We start from the raw sequence: 8,287 nt of genomic DNA on the forward strand, positions 1-8,287 counted from the left end.
AGTTTAAAAGGCAAGCTCTAAAGTGTCCTTAGAAATAATGAACAGTACATATATGTAAATTTAAAAAATGTGTACATTATGTTGTATATATGTATTTATGTGCAATACATTGTATATGTGCAGTCAAACTGTATCAATTTTACCTAATAAAACTGAAAAATGAAAGAAAAAATAAAATAAAATTCACACACACACACACACACACAAAGCTATTTATGACAAACTTAGAGCCAATATAACACTCAATGGTGAAAAGCTGAAAGTCTTCCCACTAAAATCGGGAACAAGACAAGGATGCCCACTCTCACCAATACCATTCAACATAGTATTGGAAGTCCTACCCATAGCAATCAGACAAGAAAAGGAAATAAAAGGGATCCAAACTGGAAGAGAAGAGGTAAAATTGTCACTATATATGGATGCCATGGTACTATATATAGAAAAACCTAGACTCCACACAACAAATATTAGAGCTGATAAATGAATTCAGCAAAGTAGCAGGATATAAGATTAACATACAGAAATCTGTTGCATTTCTTTACACTAACAATAAAAGATCAGAAAGGGAAAGTGAAAAAAATCTCTTTTAAAATCACATCCAAAAAATAAAATAATAACTTCTATGGGCTTAATAGATACACAGTACTATATATAAAATAGTAGATAATTTACTGTATAGCACAGGGTACTATATTCAATATCTTGTAATAACCTATAACAAAAAAGAATCTGAAATATATATGTAAATGAATCGCTTTTCTGTATACCTGAAACTAACCAACATTGTAGATCAACTGTACTTCAAAAAAAAAAAAAATCTTTCAGGGATTGGCCAAGATGGCAGAGTAGAAAGACTTTGAGCTCACTTCCTCTCATGAGCACAGCAAAATCATAATTACCTGTAGAACAGCCATCAAAGAAAAGGCTGGAACATGAAACTAAAAGCTAGTTCTTTGAAAAGATAAACAAAATTGATAAATCTTTAGCCAGACTCATCAAGAAAAAAAGGGAGAGGGCCCAAATCAATAAAATCAGAAATGAAAAAGAAGTTACAGCCAACACCACAGAAATGCAAAGGATCATAAGAGGATACGATGAGCAGCTATATACAAATAAAATGGATAATCTAGAAGAAATGGACAAATTCTTAGAAAGGCACAATCTCCCGAGACTAAACCAGGACGAAATAGAAAATATAAACTAACCAATTACCAGTACTGAAATTGAATCAGTAATTTAAAAACTCCCAACAACAAAAAAAAGGCCAGGACCAAATGGTTTCACAGGTGAATTCTACCAAATATTTAGAGAAGAGTTATCGCCTATCCTTCTGAAACTATTCCAAAAATCTGCAGAGGAAAGACTACTCCCAAACTCATTCCATGAGGCCAGCATCACCCTGATACCAAAACCAGACAAAGATAACACAAAAAAAGAAACTTACAGGACAGTATCCCTGATGAACATAGATGCAAATCCTCAACAAAATACTAGTAAACTGACTCCAAAAACACATTAGAAGAATCATATACCATGATCATGCAGGATTTATCCCAGGGATGCAAGGATTTTTGAATATCTGCAAATCAATCAGTGTGATACAACACATTAACAAATTGAGTAAAAACCCTGCGATCATCTCAATAGATGCAGAAAAAACTTTTGACAAAACTCAACATCCATTTACAATAAAAACTCTCCAGAAAGTGGGTATAGATGGAACATCCCTCAACAATATGGGACATATATGGTAAGCAATGAACTTCAAATCCAGTTCTCCTGATGTGCAAAACTAGGGCCCTTCCTGTTACTTCACTTTTGTCCCTGTACTTGACGAGCAGGTGTCCTTGTAAATGGAACTTGTCTCTGGGCTAAGGAGGGCCCAGAACTTAAATCGTGGTTCCTTGTAACTCCCACCGTTTCTGCTGAGGAAAATTTCTCATTTTCCACTACTTGTAAGAGATGGGCTCTGTGAGAGGGCACCAATCTGCCAGCTGCTAACACTTCACAGAAGGCAATCATCCTGTTGAATTTGTAAATTCTGGACCTACTTCCCTGACGTGTGCTGGGCCCTATCCTTGCTGGTGCTCTTGGCTCATGAGGGTTTTGCCCCAGTTCCTCTGGAGGGCTCGGGCCTCTCTTAGCCGAGCGGGTGTTCAGCTGAGATGAATGGGTCATGTTGCCATGAAATTTCCCCAGTGTTGGTGCCATGCCCCAGCCCCCTACCCCCCAGATTGACAGACCACTCCAGGGCCTGAGGATCTACCAGCCCAACACTGATCATCTTATTTAGGGTTGGTCTGGGTAAAAATGGCCTTGGGGAAAAGCCATGGCTTCTAAAATCAGTCACAGTAAAGTGCCTCTGATTCATCTCCCTTGAGGAGAGAAAGACTCCTGGCCTGTGGCCTTGAGGTGGATGTTTTATGGGAAGATGGGAGCAGTGGATCTCAGCCTGGCTGTCAGCAGAATCACCTGGTGCCCCCACACCCACTGGGATCTAATTGACTTGAGAGCCCAGACATGAGTATTTTAAAAAGTGCCAAAAATGGCCTTAATAAGCAGCCAGGGTTGGGGAATCCAGGGCTGGAGGAAAAGGGAGAAGGAACTCTGAGGTCAGTGGATGGGACTGGTTATGTTTGCTAAGTCAAGAAACTTTGTAAAGAGGAGAGTGACTTGCCCATGGTTTTGCATATTGTTGGCAAACTGAAGTTAAGTTTCAGCTGAGCCAAGATCTATGGACCACCTTGTCTGTGCTGGCTGAGGAAGGAAAGGGGGATGAAGGGGTGATCACTCCCAGCTACCCACCAGCTGTCACGGGGAGCAGGAGAGAAGGGCCAAGTCCAAACCCAGGGCTCCTGTGAGAGAAGATGGGGGAGGCGGTGCCCAGCTCCCACCATGGTCTCCTCCCACCGAGTCTGCCTACATATGGCTGTAAATCTGGTGCACTGAGTGACTGTCTCCTTTGAACAGCCTCTCCTTGGAGGGGCATGATAGTACAGTAGTTGATCACATAAGGCCTGGAAGCAAACTGCCCAGGTTAACCCAAGCTCTAGTGCTTTCTCGCTATGTGACCCAGGGCACATTACATAACCTCTCTGTGCTTCAGTTTCCTCCTCTGTAAAATGGGGCTGATGAGTGCATATACACCACAGGGTCAGGAGGGTTAAATGAGTCAGCGCCTGCCTACAAAGTGCTGAGCACAGTGCCTGGCCCCTCACACACACACATTCAACATCAGCTCCTGTTGTTAGACCTGCAGTTTCAACACTCACGCCTCCTGGCTGGAAGGGAGAGAAGTTTCTCTGCAAAACAACTCCATCCTACTGATGCATAAGCAGTCTATAATGCCAGGGCGGCCCACTTACCACCTTTAGCCACCTCTCTCCTCCACCCGCAGCCACCTGCTCCCAGATGCGTCTGTGTAACCCAGCAGGACCTACGGGGCCTTCCCAGGACAGACTCCCCCATGTCCTCCGTCTGCCTCCTGTTAATAGAAAGAGTTTAGCCTTAGGCCTTCCCCGAGTGCCAAAGAATAAATCAGAGAAACGAGAAAATTTAAAAAAACAAAGCAAAACAGTCAAGCAAGACAAAATAATAGTTTAGCCATTAAAGTCAAGGACCTTTGGTTCCTCTTCTTGGGCTACAGGTAATAGTCTGAGCTGTGTCCCTTAAGCTGTTTTGCAGAGACTGAAACTCCCACCAGGTGGAAGAAGTTAACTGTATGATCCCCACAAGCATGCAGACCTCAGACAGGTTGGAGCCAAAGGTTAACGATGTTAACTCCCAATTACCTCCCCACCAACCAATCAGAAGGATGTCCACAAGGCGATCATACTCCCCGCAACCCTCTCCCTCACCTGTCTTTAAGCACCTTTCCCTGAACGCCATCATGGAGTTCAAGCCTTCTGAGCATTAGCTGCCTGGACTCCTTGCATGGAGTCCTGCAATAAACGCTGAATTTTCTTTCACTACAACTGGTGTCAGTAGATTGGCTCTACTGTGGGCAGGCAAGGGGACCTAGGTTTGGTTCAGGAACACCTGGGCTTAGCTCCATCTACAACCTACAGCCACTCTACCTGTGCTCAGCTCTCACCTGGACCCAGGTCCCATTTTGTGCCTAGTTCTTGTCCGAGCCCTGGTCCATAGACTCACCTGTCACACCACCTTGAGCCTGTGTTAGGGAAGCATGCTCTTCTTAATGACCAAGGGCAGGTATATGCAGGGTGAACCTCAGCAGGAAGGAGGCACAGATTCCTATGCCTGAAGGGGAAGGAGCATGGATGAGCTGGGATGGTGATGTGTCCACCGAGTCAAGAGGTTCGCAGTGAGCAGTCTGCAGCAATGGGTGGGAGCTGGCCTCCAAAAAGGAGCAGAGAAAACCATCACAGAAGCAGGGAGTGAGAACTTTCCAACTCCCCTTGCCTCGTCTCACTCTCCCAGAGTAGCCCACCCTGGAGAGGGCAGAAACTGCGGTTAGCAAGAGGGGGAGGAAGAGCAACGCAGCAAAGAAGAGAGAGGGAGAAGCCCTCCCTCCCAATTGTGGGCTGAACTGTGTCCCCCCAGACTGCTGTTGAAACCCCAATCCCTGGTATCTGAGAATATGACTGTATTTGGAGGTAGGACTGTTAAAGATGTGATTAGGTTAAGGTACGGTTGTTAGGGTGAGTCGTAATACAATGTGACTGGTGTCCTTGTGAGAAGAGGACATTTGGATGCTAAAGAGACACCAGGGGTGCAGGTGCACAGAAGAAAGACCATGTGGGGACACAGTGAGAAGGTGGCCATCTGCACGCCAGGGAGAGAGGCCTCGGCAGAAACTAAACCTGCAGACACCCTGACTTGCGAATTCCAGCATCTAGAACTGTAAGAAAGTAAATTTCTGTTATTAAGAAACCCAGTTTGGGGTGTTTTGTCAAAGCAGCCCTAGCAAACTAATATACATCCCCAGCTGGACACTTTTTAAGGGCTCTGTCACTTCATATCCTGTAATTTCTTTTGTGTCCTCACTAAGAATTATTTAAAATTGTCCCTGGCCCTGGGGGAGTCCTTGGAAGGAGGAGCCTCGTGCTGGGTGGGGGTGCTGCAGTTGGGGGTGCATGGCCAGCCGTCTCCCACACAGGCTCAAGGCACAGGGAGGATGGTGAGGTAGATGCTCCCCTGGGAGCATGGCTCAGACTGCCCTCTCTCTCACGGCTGCTCTGCTGAGCTGACTCCCCAAGTTAAACAGCGATGGAGTTCACAGCCAATGGTGGGCAGAGAGGGGGACTCTGCCGGGTTGCTTTCTGCACCAGGGGTCAGACCAGCCTCTGAAATTCTGCATTACTGACAGGCTTTATCACGTGGTGAGTTCAAGTAAACTCAGCAGAGTGCCAGTTGCACACTGAGCCCTCTGCTAGGCACATGCTGCTAGGACCTAAGTCCAGAAACCATAAAACCCCTAGTGGAAAACAAGGGCAGAACACTCTGACACAAATCGTAGCAATATTTTTTGGGTCTGTCTCCTAAACCAAAGGAAATGAAGCCAAAAAAAAACCAAAAAACAAAAACAAATGGGACTTACATAACCTTAAAAGCTTTTGCACAGCAAAGGAAACCATTGATAAAATGAAAAGGCAACCTATTGAACGGGAGAAAATATTTGCAAATGATATGACTGGTAAGCAATGAATATCCAAATTATATAAATAGTTCATACAACTCAACATCAAAAAAGCTCCATTAAAAATGGGCAGAAGACCTGACTAGACATTTTTCCAATCTCCACTCCCAGTCGTCTTTCTTTGCCACGTCCCACCAAAGCTCCTTGTGTACCTGTGTTAGTCAGGGCTCTTTCAGTTGCAAGTGACAGAAAACCAGTTCAAACCACATAAACAAATAGGAAGTTATCTACTAACTCCTGTAAATAGAAAGTTCTAAAGGGTGTAAGTAGCTTAAGGATTCAAGGGCTCAAGTGACAACAGCAGTAATATGGCTCTTTATTCTCTCTCCTCATAGCCTGCTTTCCTCTTTGTTGGTTTCATTCTCAGGCAGACTTTCCCTAGATCAAGGCACCCTAGACTTGAATCCAAAGGAGCCTGGTAAGATTTGGCCAAGACTCTGATTGGCTCTTCTTGGGTCCTGTGCCCGTTTCTGAACTAATCACTGTTACCCAAAAGGTGGGTATTGTGGTTGGCTGGGCCATCATCATGTGCACAGCCTTGCAGCAGGGAGGGGTTATCCACATGGGATAGGCTCTCATTTTTTAGGAAGGGTTCTGCTAGCAGGAGAAAAGAGAAGGAGAAAGGGTTCAGGGCAAACAGAACTTATAGTTGCCACAATCTGCTCCAGAGCTAAATAGGGCAGAACTGTTACTATCACAGACCTCTCCTTACATGTCCCCATGACCTTCCTCTGACCTGTGCTGAAACAGAAATCATCATGAATTATGACAGCTACGATCAAACCTGCCACCATCCACAAAGGCAAGGTCAGTAAGTTCCAGGAAGTAGAACTGCTTTAGACTTTCTTTGATCTCCATGCAATACAAATAAAAGTGGATAAAACTAGAAGCAAAAATCCCTATTATTTACAATTTAAAAAATAAACAAAACCAAATTTTGTTCTTCTGGTTTCTGGTCTAGCATGTAAGGAGCTTGGAAGTTGCCACTCAATCCTAACAACAAATAAAAAGCTGAAAAAACTGAAAAATCAACAACTCTTCTTAGATCTCTCAGAGAAGGGAGGTTGAAGGGCAAACCACTGCCCCCCAAGTTGAAGGGGCAGAGAATCACAACGTAGTAGAGCAGAACCCTCTATGGGAACCAATACCAAGTTAGGAAAACTTGAACTGTAATCAATGATTGCTTGAAGGCTTAATGTGGACAAATTTGTGAGTTAGAAACTTCCACTCTGTGAAAGATACAAAAGGATGAGAAGACAAGCCATAGAGTGGGAGAAAATATTTGTCAAAATCATATCTCCCAAGGGACTGCTGTCCAAAGTATGCAAAGAACTCTTAAAACTCAATGATAAGGAAACAACTTGATTAAAAAATGGACAAAAGACCTAAACAGACATCTCAACCAAAAAGATATTCTGATGGTAAGTAAGCATATGAAAAGATGCTCCACATCATATGCCATTAGGGAAAAGCAAATTGAAACAATGAGATCCCACTACACCTCAATTAGAACGGCTAGACTCCAGAACACTCACAACATTACATGCTGGTGAGGATGTAGAGTATCAGGAACTCCTATTCATTGCTGGTGGGAATGCAAAATGGTACAGTCACTTTGGAAGACAGTCTGGGGGTTTCTTACAAACCTAGCATACTCTTACCAGCATCACACTCCTCAGTATTTACTCACATAAGTTGGAAGCAGATATCTACTGTTAATGACTAAATGTTTATATCCTCTCAAAATTTGTGTATTGAAGCCCTAATCCCCAGTGTGACAATATTTTGAGATGGGACCTTTGGGAGGTAATTAGTTTTAGATGTAGCCATGATGGTGGGGTCCTCATGATGGGATTAGTGCCCTTATAAGGAGAGACTAGATCTCCACTGGTGAGGATGTAGCAAGAAGGCAGCTATCTACAAGCCAGGAAGAGGGCTCTCACCAGAACCTGACCATGCTAGCACTCTGATCTTGAACTTCTAGCCTCCAGAACTCTGAGAAATAAATGTCTGTTGTTTAAACCACCCAGTCTATGGTATTTTGTTATAGCAGCCCTAGCTGACTAAGACATCCATACAAAAATCTGCCAACAAATCTTTATAGCAGCTTTATTCGTAATTGCTAAAACTTGGAAGCAACCAACATGTTCTTCAGAAAGTGAATGGATAAATAAACTGTGGTACCTCCATATAACAGAATATTTTTCAGTGCTAAAAAGAAATGAGACATTAAGTTACTATAAGATATGGCTAAATCTTAAATGCATCTCAGTAAATGAAAGAAGTCAATCTGAAAAGTCTACATAACCAAATGATTCTATATGACATTATGGAAAGAGCAAACTATGGAGACAGTAAAAATACTAGTGGTTGATTAGGTTAGCTAATGGTTCATCTTTTTTACCTCAAAGAAGCAGCTCTCAGATTTATTAATTTTATCATTTGCCTAATCTAAAGATTCACTAATATTTACTGTATTTATTTATTTATTCCTCAATAAGAGAGTAATATTCTTAGATCCAGACTAAGAGGCTTGTATGATGTTACTTTGCTCCACCCTATACAAATTATTTTGAAAATCTGGATGAAACAGATAATTTTATAAGTGAATATAAATTCCCCAAATTT

Source organism: Camelus ferus, chromosome 1, assembly GCF_009834535.1.
Source record: "Camelus ferus isolate YT-003-E chromosome 1, BCGSAC_Cfer_1.0, whole genome shotgun sequence".
NCBI lineage: Eukaryota > Metazoa > Chordata > Mammalia > Artiodactyla > Camelidae > Camelus > Camelus ferus.